We start from the raw sequence: 20,833 nt of genomic DNA, 5'->3' as shown, positions 1-20,833 counted from the left end.
CAGCAGTGCTATAGGGCCCAGCCTGATGCTAAACTCAGAAACAGATGTACAATTACCTGCCCGTTCAGAAGCCTCCCTTGCTGGTCTGGGGTTGGAGGAGGCTTCAGTGCCCCAATTAATTTAATAGCTCTTGATTTTGGAATATTATGAAAATAGTTTCCGAATATTACTATAGATATTGAAACACAATAATCTCCAAGTCAAATTGTTCCAGTTTGCCAATTGACATTTTCGTTTTAATATTTAATTTACCCACTTTCTCTGTTCCTAGAGAAATATTTTTTTAAAAATGTTTTACAGTATTTGTTAGTAACGGACTTTGAAGTATTACTTGGTATTACTGAGTCATCTTGCTAGCCTTGTGCTTATTAAGAATAATGCAAAGTTTTTATTCGTGCTGCTCCCTGTGGAAGAAAGCCTGCATTTCTTTCTACATCCCAGAAGCCAGGACAAGAAGAGAGAATTAACATCTATTATTTAACATTTATTGACTTGGACTAAGCCCCATGTCAGGTAATTTAAAGATATTTTCTCATTTTGCTTTCATAACAGGCCCGGGAGGTGGGTGTCGTCATTTCCATTTTGCGTGGATGGAAATAAGGTTTAGAGAGGTAGATAAATGATCCAAAGTCAGGGATCGTCAAGGGGTTTTCTCCTAACTCCTTACCACATGCTCCAGCCTTCTTATGAATGAACTCACTCCTGTTTTGCAAACACTTTAGGATTTTCTTGTTAATTTTCATCATTATGAACTACAGTTAATTTTCATTCCATGTCGATGAATGGTGCCGGGCTAGTGCCAGTGGGAGGGGCTCATGGATTGCTGGCATGCACGTCTGCTTTTGCGGTCACCGTCTCATGACTAAGCGCAGGTGGCAGCCTGGGCTGGAGGGGCTCCATCCTCATCTGCTTCTCTCTCTGCCTTCACTCCGTGCTGTGCTTCATCGCACTTGATGCTGCTCTGCGTCTTATGTGGGTCTTGGGCTTCCTGGTCTCTCTGTCCTTCATGCCTGCTTTCCCCCTTATGATAATGCAGGACCTCCCTGGTTCCACGTCCAAGTTGGACAGTTCTTCAAGGCCAGGTCCACAGGCAAGCCTGTCCTGCTCTGCCCAGCCCAGCGTCACATCCTTCCTGTCCGAGCTGCTCCCCAGCTGCGCCCAGCGATGCTCTGGTGGGCATGACGGCTGGGCCGTCTTTCTTGATCCCAGCCTGTGTCATCTGTGGATGCAGGGTCTGCCTTTATCTTTGGAAATAGGTGCCCTGCAACCTCCAAACTTTTTTTGAAAAGTTCTGTAGTTTGTTTCGTTGTAGAGGTTATTTGTTTTGTTTTGTTTTGTTAGGTGTGTTTTGTTTTCTTCTCCTTTTAGGCTGGACTCAAATCCTCTTGCTCTAGTTTGGCTTGATGATCTGAGTGGTGTTGCTGCTGAGAATGCCTGTTTTGGATAGATTTAATGCATTTTGTTTTGCTTTGGTGGTTTTTCTTTTTTTCTTTTTTTTTTTTTAACCGAGGGAAGTTTCTGGCATTCTTCATAGTGTCACCTTGCTCCCATCCCACATGCCCAGTTTTTCCTGCCTCTTTATATAACGTATAATGTCTTTGCTGTCTTTTCTCCCTTGCTAACTCTAGGCCCTTGGATAAGTGACACGGGGTCTGATTCATCTTTGGTTCACTCATGGTGCCCAACATCACACTTTGCTGTTAACTGGGACTTAAATGTTACTAAATTAAAATGAGTTATTTGTTAGCTACAGTCAGTACAGCCGGAGATTCAGATATACATCGTGTGAAACCACAGGCTGCATTTTATGGGTCCTACTGTTCGCTTTGATCAAAGTTTCTGATGTTGGTTTACTTCTTGGGTCATTACATTTCATTCCTGTAATAATGGAATGAAACAGCCACAGCTGTTTGACCACTGGGGACTCTCACATGTGCTTCTTTTTGCAAAAGGAATTGATGAATCAAAAACTAAAGCAGCCTTCTGCCAAGTGTTTCTCTCACCTTTCAGAAAGGCTTCATCACCTATACCGTGGCTGTCATTTCTTCGTCTTTGTTTGCGTTGTGCGAAACCTTATCTCCGATTTCCATCCCAGTGACACAGAATCACTAGAGCCTTCTCTGTGAGCTGGTACCTCTTTATTTCACGTGTACTGTTTGTCAGTGGGAGGACATTAAAACATTTATGAAAGGTGTTCAAAAGAGAATTTACTGTAAAACCTACGCATTCTTTATTTCTGGAAGTAAAAGCATACATCTTTGTGGGCAAGATGTATACAGCCCGCGTTTTCTTTTTCCTAAATATTTGACTTTAGGGACTTTCCCTGGTGGGCCAGTGGTTAAAAATCCGTCTAGCAATGCAGGGGATGCCAGTTTCGATCCCTGGTCAGGGAACTAAGATCCCACTTGCTGCAGGGCCACTAAGCCCGCGTGCCACAACTAGAGAGTCCGAGTGCCGCAACTACAGAGACCCTGTGCTCTGGAGCACGTGTGCCACAACTAGAGAGAAGCCTGTGCACCGCAACAAAGAACCCACACACCGCAATGAAAGATTCCACATGCCGCAACTAAGACCCGATGCAGCCAAAAATAATAATAAAATAATAAAATAATAAAAATAAATAAATATTTAAATATTTAAATATTTAAAAAAGACCTCTCACGCTCAATAACATGAAAAAAAACCATTAAAAAAATTTGAGTTGAAACAGAAGTTTAGGTAAAAACAACATGACTTCTTCAAGTGTCAAGTGTGGCATCTTTTAGATTATAGTGACATTAACATGCTATGTAGTGTGTTACTATCAAGTATCATCTGAGATAACGTTTTACGCCCCGAACAACCTCCACAGCCTTGAGGATGAACCTGTGAGATGTCACCTGAGGGCAGGAGAAGAGCTAAAGCAGTCTTGAAACGAGTCTTGCTCGGGATGAATTTGGTGCTTTTCTGGCAGGTTCCACGGCATGAACTTTCTCAGCTAAGCTCATGACTCTGAGATCATTGTTTCCTGGAGGTCCACAGGGACGGGGCCAGTCAGAAAATATTCCTTTGTCCATTGAAGCATTAGCTTGTGCTCTGTTTCCAGGAAGGAAAAGTGTGGCAGATTTGAAAAGTTCAGGAGGCCAAACTCTTTTATCACCACCATCGTTTGGTGGCAGCCTGTGGTATTAAAGCATTCAAGGACAGATCTTTCCGTAGTCTACTTAAATTCAGGGATTCTTGAATCACCTTGCCACTCTGTGCCATTTTCAGGTGCACGCCCTTTCGCGTTTATTTCCTGTTTTTGAGGTCAGTAGACCGTTTCACTAAAGGAGCATTAAATCCATGTTGTAGGGTAACTTCTCCATGTGTTTTGTTCTGTTGCTCATGCCACCTGTTTTTTTTTTTTTTTTTTTTTTTGCGGTACGTGGGCCTCTCACTGCTGTGGCCTCTCCCGTTGCGGAGCAGAGGCTCCGGACGTGCAGGCTCAGCGGCCATGGCTCACGGGCCCAGCTGCTCCGCGGCATGTGGGATCCTCCCGGACCGGGGCACGAACCCGTGTCCCCTGCATCGGCAGGCGGACTCCCAACCACTGGGCCACCAGGGAAGCCCCTACCTGTTTTTTAAATACAATTTTTAGAGGTTGCACTCCATTTAGTTATTACAAAATATTGGCTCTATTCCCCACGTTGTACAGTACGTCCTTGTAGCACGTCTTATACCCAATAGCTTGTACGTCCCATTTCTCCTTCCCTCTATTGCCTCCCCACAGTGGTAGCCACTAGTTTGTTCCCTATATCTGTGATCATGCCACCTTTTATAAGCTGTTGTGTTGTGCTGATTTGTTAATTTAATAGTTATTCAACAGTACCTCATTTGGTCTCATTTATTTCCTTCTTTCATCCCTGTGATTCTTCAGTTACTGTAAAGGAACTCATTCTAAGGATGGGATAAAGGAAATGATATTCTTGTAAGGAACGCATGGATATCATTTCCTTCCATCATTCCTTTAGCTATTAAATGGGATAGTTTGCCTGTTATCCATATAAAGGTGGGGCCTTGTTATGCTTAGAGCTTGTGTTGGTAACCAAGTAGGAGGGAGAACATGATGGATGGACAGGGATGTAAAAAGACGGTTAACTGAGGCCCTGCTGCTTTTTTTTTTAAACACACGCCCCACGCCCCAACCTCCACATACAAACATTCTGTTTTGTTTGTTTATGAGTCATCCTTTGCCTTTCTTCTCTCTCCTCTCTTCTTCAGGAGGTGCTAGGAGTGATGATAGGGTGGTCCTGAGTGTTGATAGGGCTGGAAGAAGTAGAGGTGGGCGGGACCGTTATTTCTCAGGAGACAGCAAGAAGGAAGCAGATATCTCCTGCCACGGTCATCCAGGTGGTCTCTGCCCCACATAGTTTTGAGTTTCTCATGGCCGAGGTGGTGGCCTGACTCATTTCTGTTTTCCGCAGGCCCAAGGCTGCGTCACAATTGGTTTGCGAGCCCGCCCTGCTGCTGAGTGTGTGTAATTCGTGGTGCATGGATGCCGTGGTTTGGGAGGTGATTAGGAACTGTTACACTGCAGTTATCTCATGAAGAAAGTCACTCCCTGAGTGTCCGTCAACTGGATGAGGCTCATCTCTTCGTCTAGAAGCCAAAATTCAGCGGTGGCTTTAAGACATCAATGCTAAATCCGTTTCTTTTGTCTTGGCCAGGGGTGGGCTAGGATGCTCAGCAGTGTCGTCTCATGCTGCCACCCCTGTGGGCTTCCATAGCATCTGCCCCTCTGGACTGTAATCATCTCCACACTGTGTTGTGACTGATGGCTTATTTATTTACAGGCTGGCGAGACTGTCCGCAGGCTTCTGATCACCATCGTATTCCCAACACTTAGCGTCGTACCTTGAACACAATAGACGTTCAACAGATACTTCTTTTTTTTAAAAATATTTATTTACTTTATTTTATTTAATTTTTTGGCTGCGTCAGGTCTTCGTTGCAGCGCACAGGATCTTTTCGCTGCAGCGCGTGGGCTTACGTCTCGTTGGGGTGCGTGAGCTCAGTAGTTGTGGTGCGAGGGCTTAGTTGCCCCGCGGCATGTGGGATCTTACTTCCTCCACCAGGGATCGAACCCTCATCCCCTGCATTGGAAGGCAGATTCTTTACCACTGGACCACCAGGGAAGTCCCTCAACAGATACTTCTTGAATTGAATTGAATTAACTGAATACATGACCTGCACGTAGGCATTCAAGGTATAATGCGCCTACTTTGGCATCCTCGAGTTTTCTCTCTGGATACATGAACTTTGTGGGAATCCCAGGGAACACTTACTCTAAACAGAGGCCAGATTGGCTGACAGGGTCACCAGCCCAGGGAATACAGTGGCCCAAATGGTTACGCCCTGTCCTGCGTCCTGCTGTCGTTCTGTTTTTGTTTCTGTTTTGGTGTTTCAAATGAGCTGTTTTATAAATAACAAGGGACTTGCTGTGACTTGGTTCGTAGTAAGCAGTAAATGCTGTGCTCCGTGGGTCCCAGAATTCTGCTATTTGGGGAGGACAGACCGAAACTGCCTGTTTTCATTATAATCAATCACCCCTTTGTCAGGAGGGCAGATTCTCTAACATGCTATAGTCTCCTGGGCGGCTGTACGGTCGTCTTTTGTTAAGGGCGGCATCTGATTCCATGAGTTCTTTGTGCAGGAACAGTGTGTTAGTGTCAGTGTGAGAAGCTGGTGAAAATTGTCATTTAATGAAGGCATCCAGCACGTCCCTCCTCCCACCTTGGAGTACGAGTCTCAGAGGGGTTTGTTCATTATGTCTCTGAAATCACTACGGGCCTGAGAGACAGAGGTAAGAAATAATCCACCTGTGGGTGGCGATGCTGGCGGGCTCCGTCAGGTGGCGCAGACGTGGGTCACACGAGGGGTTCATGGAGACGGGAGTCCCGTTTACTCCTCGCCCCTTTCTGGCTCCTGGAACACCTCCCACTTGCAGTATTCTTTTACTGCAAACACTGGGTTGAGTCTCTGAATTGATAAGCTGCCTTGCTGATAGAGCAAGGCTAAAGGAAACCCAGAAACTTGAAGACATGTTTTTAGTCAGAGAGATAGTAGTTAGGAAGGGGATTTAATCTGAAGAAGGCGTGGATTTTAAAGAGAGATTTCTCAGCGGGAAATGCATTCTTCTTACCTAGTTGGGTAGCGAGCAGCCTACTTTCAAGGCATGGTGAAGTAGTAATTTATCTTTCTCTTCCCCAGCACTTTCTCCTTGACCTGGTTGGCCCAGGAGTGAAAGTTTTATAAACACTGGGTGCTGGGAACTTAGACCAGGGCTTGACCACAGGCTTCTGGATTGATGAATGTTGTAGCCTTTCTTTAGGTGGGGCCCTTTTTTTAACTGTTATGTAGCTGAAGGTTCGAGTACCTTCAACGTTTAGGGAAGGCATGGGGGCAGCTTTGCATCGCAAAACTCAAGAGAACAATGTGAGCTATGTTCATGAATTAAAATGCTATCATGGTGACAAGCAGGCAGCTCAGGGGCTCTAGGATGGCAGGTTTCCCTGCTGGAAAGAGCGTGAGTGAAATCTGTTGGTGGATGATTTTGTCCACACAGGCTACCTACGTGCTGTCACAGATAGAAGCATACGCTTTGCGTGACTAATAATGTAGAATCACTGGAGTCTTACGGTAGGTGTAGTTCACCCAGCACCGCCTTGAATCGCGTAGACTGTACACATAGGGCCTCTTAGACCTTTCTGGAATTGCAGTACCTGTCGCATTGTTGAATTACCTTAAGACATGGCTCTAGGTGGCAGCTAGATCCAGTCTACGCTGTTGAGAGAATATCTGCTTATTGAAGGTGGGCTTGAGTCCTTCCAACCAGGTGAAAGCTGATTGTTCACGTGGCTCCGGAATACGTACAGAAGGTGGAGGAGGTCGGGAGGGAGCACTGGGCCCCGAGAAGGTGGAGGAGGTCAGGAGGGAGCACTGGGCCCCGAGAAGGTGGAGGAGGTCAGGAGGGAGCACTGGGCCCCGAGAAGGTGGAGGAGGTCAGGAGGGAGCACTGGGCCAGGAAGAGCACTTCGGCAGCCGCTCCTTTGTCGCTCACAGAACCATTGTCACCTGTTCTGGGACCAGAGCCAAGGTCGTCGTTTGGTGATCTGAGTTCCTGCCCGAGGTCTTTCCCCCTCTCTGTGTGGCAGGTCTGATTTATCCTTTCTAGGCTTCCCTTTCTTCATCTGCAAAATGAACAGGGCTTAAGCTGATGTACTATAAACTTCCGTGATCCTGCCTAAAATCATTTGAGTCCAAAATGATTAGTAATTATATTAATCAGGACATCCAGAGAATCAGAACCAACTGCCTCTTCCTTCCTTCCTTCCTTCCTTCCTTCCTTCCTTCCTTCCTTCCTTCCTCCCTTCCTCCCTTCCTCCCTTCCTCCCTCCCTTCCTTCCTCCCTCCCTCCCTTCCTCCCTCCCTCCCTCCCTCCCTCCCTGCCTTCCTTCCGTCCTTCCTTTCCTTCCTTCCTCCCTCCCTCCCTCCCTGCCTGCCTTCCTTCCGTCCTTCCTTTCCTTCCTCCCTCCCTCCCTCCCTCCCTCCCTTCCTTCCATCCTTCCTCCCTTCCTTCTGTCCTTCCTTCCTTCCTCCCTTCCTTCCGTCCTTTCTTCCGTCCTTCCTTCCTCCCTTCCTCCCTTCTTTCCTCCCTCCCTCCCTCCCTCCCTTCCTTCCTCCCTCCCTCCCTCTATCTATCTATCAAGAGATTTTGAGGAACTGTTTCACATGATTGGGGTGTGGGGCGGCTAGCAAGTCCGAAATCCACAGGGCAGGCCAGCAGTCTGGAAGTTCAGGGAAAAGTTGATGTTGCAGCCTTGAGTCCAAGTTCTGCATGACAGGCAGCTGGGAACCCAGGCAGAGTTTTTACATTGCCATCTGGAGGCAGAATTCCTTCTTCGGAAAGCTTCCGTCTTTGCTTTAATGTCTTCAGCCGACTGGCTGAGGCCCACCTACATTATGGAGGATAATCTGCTTCACCCAAAGTCTACTGATTTCAATGTTAATTCCACCTAAAAAGGGCCTTTACAGCAACATCTAGACTGGTGTTTGACCAAACATCTGGGCACCATAGCCTAGTTGAGTTGACACATAACGTTAACTCTCACAGTAGTTAAACTGTAAACTCTTTATTTGGAATTTAAGTCATGGTGATGGGATGGAAAAGAAGGCTGGTCTAAAATTAAATCATGCTGTCTTAGCAGTTTAAGGCATCGATTCTTCCATCGATCCTTTTGGCATACAATTATTAAGCACCCATGTGTAAGGCACTGTGCTTGACATCAGGAGAACAAAGATAAGCCCTTTACATTCAAAGTAATCAACGTCTACTCTAGAAGTAGACAAGTGAAAAAGAAACGATTGCAACACGGCTGCCTTTATTAGCGTCGTGAGGTGAAGGAGGGGAGTATAACACTTCATTGTCTTGGCGGGAGGAAAGTAAGAGATCAGGGAAGGCTTCATGGAAGAGGAGGTAAGCTTGATCTGGAGGGGTAATTAGGAGTTCTCCAGCAGGACACAGTAATATTGTACAAAGGGTGTGGAGAATAAAAGACTGTTACACGCATGTAATGGCAAAGTATTCAGAATGAATGTATGGAAACTTCTGTCACATAGTAGATGCTTGAGACTCAATAGCTGCTGTTATCATTGAAAAAATTAAAGTGTGGCAGGTGTTATATTTTATAGTTTCTTGGTTCGGAAATAACCATCTATCAGGCCATCAGTAAGATATGGTAATTTTTGGCCTTTAAAAATTGTCAGTATAATGTATTTAGATAGAGTTCATCAAAGCTTGTTTAATTTTCCATTCTGTTCAGAAATAGTTTCTTGTCCATACTGGGTTAATTACAAAGAGAATTCAAAATTTATGTCACTTTAGGATTTATCTTATAAGGCAGGCATTCTAGACCAAACATATCTATTATTTAGGTTTCTAAAAATTTTCTCTGAACCAGTTATGTCACCTTGGGCAAATCAGTCTACCTCTTTAAGCTTTAAATTCTCCCTTTTAGAGAGAGGGAGTTGGGCTGGTTTTTAAAGGTCCACCCATAGGCCATCCTATGATCTCTCAATGAAAATCGTTATCGCCATTGTTCCTGGTTATATAGGTGTATTTCTGTAGCATGAATCATTGATAACCACACCTTTCCCAATAGCTATGGTTTACAATGAAAGTACTATATTCCACTTTGAGTATTTCACATTTTTCAACGACTTTATTAAGTATTTTATGTGCACTATCCTATTAAGTAGGTAGAATAACTCCGCAAAATAGGTATCATTTCCATTTTATAGTTGAAGAAACCAGAGGCTCAGACAATTTAAATAATGTCACTCAGGTGGTAGTGGGGGAGCTGGGGGTTGAACTCTGTTCCTTTGGCTCCAAAGCCTGCGTTCTTTATCAAGGATTGTGAACTGTGAGCCACATACGCAATTATTCCCACAACGTAGCATCTTGTGTACATAGCAGAGGCGAGATAATGTTTTGTAAGAAGACAGCTCTCCACCTGAAACTAACACAATGTTGTAAATCAACTATAGTTCAATTAAAAAAAGAGAGAGAGACAAGTCTCATTCTCTGAAAGGAATCCCTGTAACATTTTTTCTTCAATTTTTTAAAAATTTATTTTTGGCTGCATTGGGTCTTAATTGCTGCGCATGGACTTTTCTCTAGTTGCGGCGAGCGGGAGCTACTCTTCGTTGTGGTGCACGGGCTTCTCACTGCGGTGGCTTTCCTTGTTGCGGAGCACGGGCTCTAGGCGCGTGGGCTTCAGTAGCTGCGGGCTTAGTTGCTCCGCGGCACGTGGGATCTTCCTGGACCGGGGCTCGAACCCGTGTCCCCTGTGTTGGCAGACAGATTCTTAACCACTGCGCCACCAGGGAAGTCCCAAGCCCTGTAACATTTTAAACAGTGAAAGAAAAGAGAGGTGCTTTTTGGTATGTTGACCAACAGGGCCATGAGTTGTAATATGTCCCTGGGCAGCATTTCAGACATAGGAGGAAAGTATTATTCTCCATAACATGAGAGGACCCAGAAGCCACCTGCTTCATTAGTAACGAAACTCTGGTCCTTTGACTCTGCTCCCTTGCATGTGGGTTCTGCCCCACACGCCGTGATCATTGCTCTTGACTCGCTGCTTCTTATAAGGGTCTTGGCTGGTCCCTCTGGCTGGGGGATCATTTCCGTAAGTTCGAAATAGCATTCAGATCTCAGCCTACTTGCCATCTCAGGGGGCTATTTCTTGACCTTCCAGTTTAAATTAGATGCTTGTCACTCACTAGCTCATCATCCTGTTTTATGTCTCTGCATTGCAAGTATCACTCTAGGATATTTTTCTTATTTGTTTATTTACCTGTTGGTTTGACTGCTTCGTCCCATTTGAGTAAAGCTCAGTGAGAGCAGAGACTTTCGCTCTTATTTACTGCTGTATCCTCAGAGGGTGGAATAGTGGCTTGATAACAGTAGGCTCGTTCTGTCTGTTTAACCATCCATCTATCTCCCCCACTTCCCTTCTTCTTCCCCCCTCCATCGTTTGTCTTTCCCTCCCTCCCTCCCCTCCCTTTTTCCTTCCCTCCCTCCATATATCTATCGATAAAATGGCTTGGCCGTATAAAGTTATAGCGTGAAGCAGTACATCTGCTTCTCCAATTAGGATGTGGGAGGACCCTCACATTTCCTTTATAGTTCATCACTCAGCACTGGATATTTCTCTTAGATGCTCCCTTTTTGTATCAAGCCCGAGATAGGGCAGAATGCTGAGAAACTGAGCTTTAGTTATAAAATTCTGATGTTTGAAAAATTGTTTCTCAGCACCTCTGTGTTTTTGTCTTCTCTTGCAGGGCTTTGTGCTTGAATTACGGACACCTCTTCAGCCTGCTCGTTCCGGATGAATGAATGAATGATTACACCAGGTGTGGTCCACACTTCCTCTGGGGGTAAGTTCCAGGCACTTGTACATCTCAAAGCCGATAATGTCTGGCAGCTTGTATCTATGTGTCTGTTTCCCACGTAGCTCTGTTAACTGCTCTTTGCATGCGGACCTGGGTGGGGAAAGGTGGCGAGGTTCCTCAGGTGCTGGTCTGAGGGTCTTGCAGGCAGCGGGTGCCCAATCTGAGGGGCTTATTACAGATGCCCTGTAATTTTGATATGCCGGCTAACCCTCTCTATGTGGGAGAGCATATGTCCATCTTCTCTGGGAGCTTAGGTGGAGAAATTGCAGCCTGGGAAGTGTTCATTTCCTTTTCTGTAGATGTCCAATACTGACAAGCATGTACTTGAACTCCAAGCCAACTAGGACCTCCTGCTGAAGAACAGACTAGAGTATGTCATTTCTAGTTGCAGTGGGAAGATCAGGACAGCTCAGGAGACTCAGCCACTAGGAAACCACTGAGGAAAGGTAAGGCTCCAACTCCGATGTGAAGGCTGTTTCGTTCTGACTGGGGCGTCTTACTAGTAGATGTGTTGGTCATTGCAGGGTAAGTGCTACAGCAGGAAAGCTGAGCAGTCCCCAGAGCAGTGTTTGGAATGGTTGCAGGTAATTCCCTGGAAGCGTTTGCCGTGTCTGCAGTCCGTTCTTGCTTTGGTGAAGCACACAGACACAGGCAGAAGCTCTCCAGGCTGCAATGCATCTCATCTTTCCTGGGCCGCTTTGTGCCCTTTGGATCTCAACTCAGGGTGCTGCGTCTCGAGCACCCAATCTGAGGTGGGCACCCAGCCACCTGCTACACTATCACTCTATTTTATTTTACTTTTATTTTTATTAAAAAAATTTTTTAAAAATTGAAGTAGAGTTCATTGACAATGTTGTGTTAGTTTCAGGTGTACAGCAGTGATTCAGTTTTTTATGTACATATATATACTTTTTAAGACTGTTTTTCATTATGGGTTATTCTAAGATGCTGAATACGTTCCTTGTGCTGTGCAGTAGGCCCTTGTCGGTTACCTATTTTATATGTAGTAGAGTGTGTACCTCTCACTCCCAAACTCCTAGTTTACCACCCGCCCCCGCCCACCAGCCCCTTTGCCCTTTGGAAACCATAAGATTGTCCTCTATGTCTGTGAGTCTGTTTCTGTTTTGTAAGTAAGTTCATTTATATCGTTTTATAGATTCTACAAATAAGTGATGTCATATGAGATTTATCTTTCTCTGACATCACTTAATATCATCTCTAGGTCCATTCATGTTGCTGCAGATGGCATTATTTTATTCTTTTTTATGGCTGAGTAATAGTCCACTTTGTGTGTGTGTCTGTGTCTGTGTGTGTGTATGTACACACACACACACCCCCCATGTCTTCTTTATCCATTCATCTGTCGATGGGTACTTAGGTTATTTCCATGTCATGGCTATTGTAAATAAATAGTACTGCTATGAACATTAGGGTGCATGTATCTATTCAAATTAGAGTTTGCATCTTTTTTGGATACATGCCCGGGATGGGGTTGCTGGATCATATGATAGCTCTGTTTTCAGTTTTTTAATGAGCCTCCATACTGTGCTCCACAGTGGCTGCACCAGTTTACATTCCCACCCACAGACATCACTCTATCTTAGTTCTCTGAAAAGTGCTTGTCCCTACCTGACAGTTTTCTCCTTCCTGTACTTATTTATTGGCTTGTTGTCCAGACCACTGTCACTGGAGCAGAAGTTCCGAGAGCTCAGGGCCCATGTCCGTCTTGTTCCTCACGTGGCTCCACAGCCAGAACAGTGTCTGGTGCACCACAGATATTGTTTGACCAAACATGTAATGAGTTCGGCAGCTAAGTGAAGCTCACTGTGTAAGTTGTCAGTGTCATGTGGTGAGAAATTTGTTCGCTCTGGAGGCGATTTTGAAGACTCGATTTGCCTAGTTACTGTTTTAAAAATGTGAATTGTTCCCTCATAGAATTATCATGTTTAACATTACGTTCCCCGTAAACAGGATGTTTTCTAACATTTCTGGGTTTATTTGTAAATATAACACACATTAAAGTTACACATCTTGATGGTCATTGGTAACCTATGTGTTGACTGCCCTTTATGTCATCTACATTAGAATATTCAGAAGGGATATCCAGTTAGCCTTGGAGAGATGTTTCATTTATGTTTCCATGAAGTTCAAAAACCATGACTGGAAGACACCTGTTTGAAACATCTGAAGTCTAGGTTTTTGGAGAGTCGGACTGCCTGTGTTCTTTGACTCCTGTCTCTGACATTTCCTGGCTCAGTTTCTTCTTCTGTAAAACAGGAGTAAGAAAAGCATTTTTCTCATTGAGTGTGATTAAGTATGTTCATACACATGTTATGTGAATTTCTATTTTATTTAGTATATACTTGGATTTTTATATATGAAAACATTAACTAGGTTTTTAAGATAATGTATTTAGATGCTGTTTATCAAGTGGTGACCCACTTGGAGAATTTGTTTTTGCATTAATGTGGATGAAAACAGCAGTCGATTCCTGAGATCACCGGAAAGGATAGACTAGCTTATAATTATTTATCATTTTAATAAGTTATAACGAGAAAGCATTATAGATATGCCATTTTCCATAAGTATAGCAATGCTGTTGTCTCTTTGGTACCAGACAGACTCTGAGTTTTTCAGTTGTACTATTGGGTTGGCCAAACAGCCCGTTCAGGTTTTTCTGTAACATCGTATGGAAAGGATGTTATGAATGAACTTTTTGGCCAACCCAGTAGTTTTGTGGCCTTCAGCAAATTACTTGACTTAGTTTCTTCACCTGCCAAGTAGTGATGATAATACAAATCAAAGAGGATTGCTCTGAGAATCAAATATAAAATATTAAAATATAGGTAATGCTCTTCCTTGCCAAGGCTATTGATAACCAGAGGAGAGTGATCATGGTTAGAAATGTTTGGAAATAGCGTCCTACTGCTCGTGAGGAAGAGGATAGAATACTTAGTGTCGAAGGTAGTACGCTTAGTAGGGAACGTGCTACCCACCCTTCACTCGTAAGGGCCAATGGGTCAAGGGTCACTCGTAAGCAGGGCCAATGGGGCGCACTTGATCAGCTTCTGAGGAACCACTAGGACCGGTGAGTAGCAGCAGGAGGAAGCCACTTTGGGTTTCATGTAAGGAAGGGCTTTCTTAGCAGCTGTGGGAAAGTGAGAGGGGTGACCCTGTGTGGTAATGAACTTCCGGACAGATGTGGTGTCCCGAGGCTCGTTGGCTGCAGATCAAGAGTTCCGTAGAGAGGATTCCTCCACTCACCAGGAAGGTGGGTGCCGTGGCCTGTATGGTCGTTTATGAGGCCCCCTCTGTATATGTGGCCCCTCTGCAAAATCAGGCCTGCCCGTCTGGGTGTCTTGGCCAAGTTGGTTGTGCAGAGATGGATGGAGACCCAGGATTTGGCCTCCCCCAGACAGGGAGCTGGGACTGCTGATGGTTTTCTTTGAAAATGTTTTTCAGGATTTGAAATTTTCCCGTTTGTGGTGTATCATTTACAGCCGAGGCTGCAAACTGGATGGCTTCTGGCTGGTTCTGGGCTGTGGATAAGCTTTGATGGGTTTGCAAAATATGTCCCTGACAAGTGTTTTCAGGATATTTAAGTTAGTTGCCTACCTTTAAAAATGGAAAAGTTTACCTAAAAGTAGCAGTTTCAGTGTTTCTTAAGAAGGTGGTTCAGCTGGCAGCATCCCCAGGGTCCTGCATTCCCGGGGGCGGGCAGCCCTTTGGGCCAGGTCATCGTGGGCCACTTTGCCACCGTTCGCACCGCGCACGCAGTCTCCCCGACGCTGAGTGTCAGTCGCCATGATTGACACTGGAAATGAAATGATTTTTTCATTTACTTAAGCTGTTTTACTTCTGGTAGAATTAGGAGAAAAGTGAAAAGGTTCAGTCTACTTCTGTATCAGTAGTGGAAAAACGAAAGGTATTTCTGTAGAGTTTCATATTTAAAAAAAAAAAAACAGAACAGAGCATTTTGGTGTGTGCTGAAGAATACGTGTACGCGTTTCATTTGCAAACAAATGGTTTCTGTTTCTTAAGCACGCAGCACCCAGGCCTGCTTGATTCATACATTTTAAACAGCCCAGGAGCTATGAGACTGATCCCTCCTCTGGACAGTAAAATTTTCCTTCTGTGTTCAGACACCATTCTTTTGCTTTTATTTTAGGCCATTTCTTCTCTTTCAGCAGCAAACTCCCTTGCCTTCCTTAAGATCAATTGTTGGGTCTCCTGCTCGGTGGGCTGGCAACAGTCTGTAATTTGCACACTCATGGGGACTCCGGAAGTAGGTTCCTTTCTGCCTTCTCCACTGGAGCACCAATGTTCCCTAGACTTTGTGGCACCAAAGAGGGCCTGTGGCCTCGTTTATCCTGAGTGGGGTGACCAAGAGAGCTGTGCTCTGGGCTCCCGAAGGCACAAGACTGAAGCCTTAGGACTCTCTACCATGTGCATTTAATTTTTAGTGAAAAACATAATCTGGTGTTGTCTGTTTGTTCTGTTTTACAAGGTGGTTCTGGCTTCATGGTGAAGATAAACTAAAAGGGATGGAGAGAGCAGGGAAGAACCGTGAACATTAACTTCCGTTGTTTTGTAGGGTGATTGGGTGGAAGAGGGATGTAGGGTGTGTGTGGATAATGACAGAAAGACTGAACTTAATTAGTGGAATTTTTAGGATGGCTGATCTAAAGGCCGGGGAAGGAGGTCTCGTCTATCAGTTGGTTACTTCACAGTGGAATGTGCTCCCTAATGGAGAGAGCTGTGAACTTCCCATCACTCCATGTATTTAGGGAGAAGAGATGGGCCCATCTGTCAGGATACTGGAGGCGGTCCTCAAATTAGAAGGAAGACCAGGCTCGATAGATGACCTGCACAGTCTCTTCAAAAACTCAGATTCAGTTATTCTCTGAATTAAACTGATTAGGAACCTTTCAGCTAAAACAGTTTCACTTCAGTCCCTAAAAAGAAAATATTGTGAGTGGAGTGAGAGGCAGAATATAACGCTCCTTAATTACATTTAGTTCTGGGCAGATTACTTGTACTTTCTTAAACATTCTGATATAACCCTTCAAAAATGTAAACAGATGGTTAATATTTATAAGCCAGGATTTTGCAAGCATCATTCCTAAATGATTTTTTTCTGCTAAATTTTTTTATTTTACCTTAGCTGAAACTCATTTTGTAGTTTTATTTTTGGTAGCATGATTATTAATACAGATTTTGTCATTTATATAAAAATTTTACCTGTTCCTTGTTATAAAGCATTCTATTTAATTTCGAAATTTAGCATTTGATACAAGGAATTACAGAAAAAGGCCTTTTAAAGGAAAACTTTTTTTAAGAATTTGTTTTAAATCTTAATTTTTACATCACTTAATATTTGCTCATTCTTACAAAAGTAATTAACTGGCCATTTGGTTAAATTATCAGAGCTAGCTTGTTATGGAATGTAAGGTACCACTTGGACTTTATAAACATTTACACCATAAAATCTCTCATTTTCATGATAATTGTCTCCATTAAAAAATTTCTTTTGCACATTTGATGCCTTTAAAATGCTTAGAAAAAGATTGTATTATGAAATTTAGATTCGTTGTGGTTTTAAAGCAATACATACCATGCTAGTATTGGATATATATTTTTCTATCCCTATATCCCCTCCCTCTTGGACCTCCCTCCCACCCCCCAGTATTGCATTTTGAAGCATCTCAAAATTGACTATTAATTTTGTAGGCACCTCCAGTTTGCTTTTAAAAAGTTAAAAATTCATTTTGGTCTTTATTTTGTTCTCACTTAATAAATACTAAGTGTTCCATTGATTCTACGGGGGCGCTCTGTTTTCTTCTTTTTATTTATTTATTTATTTAGAAGATGTTGGGGGTAGGAGTTTATTAATTAATTAATTAATTTTTGCCGTGTTGGGTCTTCGTTTCTGTGCGAGGGCTTTCTCTAGTTGTGGCGAGCAGGGGCCACTCTTCATCGTGGTGTGCGGGCCTCTCACTATCGCGGCCTCTCTTGTTGCGGAGCACAGGCTCCAGACGCGCAGGCTCAGTAGTTGTGGCTCACAGGCCTCGTTGCTGCACCGCATGTGGGATCCTCCCGGACCAGGGCTCGAACCCGTGTCCCCTGCATTAGCAGGCAGATTCTCAACCACTGTGCCACCAGGGAAGCCCTCTATTTTCCTCTTAATCAACATTTGTGAAGCTGTGGTTTTAAAGCAGTGTGTACCATGCTAGCATTACATTTTGAATGATCTTAAAGTCGACTGATTTTAAAGATGCACGGCCGTGGGCCGCTCAGGCATCTTCTTGAGGCCGAAGCATCCTGGAACGGGAAACGCTACAGGAGAACCACTGGGGAATTTCGAGTGGAAACTCTGAAAGTTGTGCTCAGTGGGCATTGAGAACTTGTGGGTGGCTTATTTTAAATAAAGGGGTTTTAGAGGCTTCCAACACAAAGACATAGACTGCACCACATTCTCTTTTCTTTTTAATAATTTTATTTAAATTATTTATTTATTTGGCTGCTTTGTGCGGCTTGCAGGATCTTAGTTCCCCGACCAGGGATTGCACCTGGGCCCTCGGCGGTGAAAGCACAGTGTCCTAATCACTGGGCCACCAGGGAATTCCCAGATGCTCTTTTCTTTGCATGTTCAGCCCCACTACCATCATCACTGTCATCTCCCACTCATTCATTCACTGACTCAGTGGATACGTATTGGGTATTCATCACGTGCTAGTCACATTTTAAAGGACTAGACGTAACAGTAGACACTTTTAACAAGATCTCTGCTTTATGGAGTTCGCATTCTCAGACAGGCACTGTGTTAAACCATCAATGTGTATTATTTTACCTAATCCTTACAGCAGCTCTGTGAGGTAGGTAATATTATCCCCATTTTGTAGATTGAGAAGCTAAGTTAAGTGATGTGTCCAGTATCACACAGTGGGGTCTGAGGTCAGGGCAGAGGGACTCTAATGGCTGGGCCCTGAGCTGTTTTGCTGGCTCCCAGGGAACAATGACTGGGTAGCAAATGAATTGCACGTGTCAGTTGTACATTTGTGTGGGTTTTCAGTGTCACACATGGGAGGTGAAACCTTCACGGCAGTTTGGATATGAAGGCCAACCATGCATGCTTTCACTTGTCTCTGGTCTAATTCAGAAGCATTTGGTTTTAGAAACAGACTTGTGCCTAGACACAACTAGATTTGTGCCTTTTGATGAAGTGGGGAGAAAAGTCACCTCCCCAAGTAATATTTCTTCGGATTTTAGGGTTTTCACATGAATATTTTGCAGGTTTCATTTTCTTCTGGTATTGCCTTCATCTAGGACATTTTTGCAATGACATTACTCAAGTTCCGTGTTTTTTTCAGCCCACGTTATTTGAAGTATTGCTTTTCCATCAGCAGCAAACTAAAAGCTCTTTCAGCACATGAGCGTGTTGTGGAGTTTTTCACTCATTTGTGTAACTTCCTCAAAGGTGGATGTTTATATTTGTGAGAGATTATTTGATCTTTTGGAATGCTGTTTGGGTAAAAGTAATTTATGTTTTTAGCCTTTATTTATTATTACTATTATATTTTACATATATGTGTGTGTGTATCTATATATATATCCAGATGAAGCCCTTAGAATTGACTGTAGATTGTCAGTAAAGAATGACGCTTGGGGGCTTCCCTGGTGGCGCAGTGGTTGAGAGTCCGCCTGCCAATGCAGGGGACACGGGTTCGTTCCCCGGTCTGGGAGGATCCCACATGCTGCGGAGCGGCTGGGCCCGTGAGCCATGGCTGCTGAGCCTGCGTGTCCGGAGCCTGTGCTCCATGACGGGAGAGGCCACAGCAGTGAGAGGCCCGCGTACAGAAAAAAAAAAAAAAAAAAAAAGAATGATGCTTGGGACTTCACTGGTGGTGCAGTGGTTAAGAATCCACCTGCCAATGCAGGGGACATGGGTTAGAGCCCTGGTCCGGGAAGATCCCACATGCTGTGGAGCAACTAAGCCCGTGCACCACAACTACTGAGCCCGCGTGCCTAGAGCCCATGCTCCACAACAAGAGAAGACACTGCAGTGAGAAGCCTGCACACCACCATGAAGAGTAGCCCCTGCTCTCCACAACTAGAGAAAGCCTGCGCGCAGCAAAGAAGACCCAATGCAGCCAAAAAAAATAAATAAACAAACAAACACATAAATAAACAAAAAAGGAGTGGTCTCAGCTATATATGGCTTCACTGTTTTTCTTTTAAATTTTATTGGAGTATAGTTGTTCAGTTATACATATACATATATTCAGTCTTTTTTAGATTCTTTTGTCATATAGGTTATCACAGAATATTGAGTAGAGTTCCCTGTGCTATGTAGGTCCTTGTCGGTTATCTGTCTTATATATAGTAGTGTGTGTATGTTCATTCCAAGCTCCTGATTTATCCCTCCCCCTGCCCCATGTTTCCCCTTTGGTAACCATAAGTTTGTTTTCGATATCTGCAAGTCTGTTTCTGTTTTGTAAATAAGTTCATTTGTATCATTTTAAAAAATCAGATTCCACATATGAGGGATATCATAGGATATTTGTCTTTGTCTGTCTGACTTACTTCACCTAGTCTGGTAATCTCTAGATCCATCCATGTTGCTGCAGATGGTGTTATTTCATTCTTTTTTACGGCTGAGTAATATTCCCTTGTATAAATGGACCACATCTTCTTCATCCATTCATCTGTTGATGGACATTTAGGTTGTTTCCATGACTTAGCTACTGTAAATAGTGCTGCAATGAACATTGGGGTGCATGTATCTTTTTTTTCTTTTATTTACTGTTTTATACAGCAGGTTCTTATTAGTCATCCATTTTATCCACACCAGTGTATCCATGTCAATCCCAATCTCCCAATTCATCACACCACCATCCCCACCTGCCGCCGCTTTCCCCCCTTGGTGTCCATACGTTTGTTCTCTACATCTGTGTCTCAGTTTCCGCCCTGCAAAACTTTTTTTATACAGCAGGTTCTTATTAGTTATCTATATTATACATGTTAGTGTATATATGTCAATCCCAATCTCCCCCCCAATCTTTTATTAAGAAAATTTGCAAAAATACAGAAAAGTCCAAAGAATTGTATAGTGAACAATAAACCCACCACGTGAATTCTGTAATTGTTAACATTTTGCTGTATTTGCTTTTACATGTGTCATTTTGCATGGTGTGTTTGAGGACAGAATACTTCTTAAGTAGTAATTTACATAATGCTCAGAGATCTTTGCCAAGGAATTCAGTTTTAGATGCCTGTTAATGCATATGTCCAGTTATATTATTATGTCAGAGTGAGGCATTAGAGAGATAAAGTCTAGGTTTTATGATGTGGAAATATGCTGGGTTTTGTAATTTTAGGATGGAGTACTAAATTGAGAGTATTTTGCTGTAGTTGGACAAAGTCTAAAGAACTTGAAAAATCTGACATAGTTTGAAACCCCAAGTGACTCTATAAATTTGTAGAACTAAAGTTATTTGGGTGACCTCAGTGATAAAAAATGGAGCCAGGCAATGCAAACCCATTGGAAGTGTCTGAGGAATGTCAGAGATAAGTCAGTCTTCTGGGTAGTTCTGGCTTAGCGCAATCTACGTGTAAAATGTATCAAAAGGTCAGAATTGTCTTAAGAATAATAGGGATGTGCAAGTGTTTCCACGCAATTAATTGTTCTTCTGATACTTTTTCCACCCGCAGAAACATATCTCTTTAAAACTTCCTTCTTCTTTCTGACATAATTCCCCTCTTCTCCTTCACATCAAGGAGCTGTTCTTCTGTCTTGAGGTTGTTTGGAAGACATATGCTTGTTTTATGCTGGCTGATATTTTCTTTTACTTAATTT

General features: G+C 43.6%; 1 protein-coding gene across 1 annotated transcript in view; it reads left to right on the top strand.

The window, feature by feature from the left end:
- The window catches only part of TIAM2 (TIAM Rac1 associated GEF 2), a 232,152-nt gene that overhangs the window by 82,265 nt on the left and 129,054 nt on the right, over positions 1-20,833 (top strand). Inside the window, exon 2 of the mRNA XM_060167248.1 lies at positions 10,867-10,962. The gene's annotated coding sequence lies outside the window, so the exon portion shown is untranslated. The remainder of the gene's footprint in view (positions 1-10,866; positions 10,963-20,833) is intronic.

This window comes from Lagenorhynchus albirostris, chromosome 12 (assembly GCF_949774975.1).
Source record: "Lagenorhynchus albirostris chromosome 12, mLagAlb1.1, whole genome shotgun sequence".
Classification (NCBI taxonomy): Eukaryota; Metazoa; Chordata; class Mammalia; order Artiodactyla; family Delphinidae; genus Lagenorhynchus; species Lagenorhynchus albirostris.
Note: the sequence above shows the minus strand (reverse complement) of the source record. Positions and strands in the feature narration are given on the sequence as shown.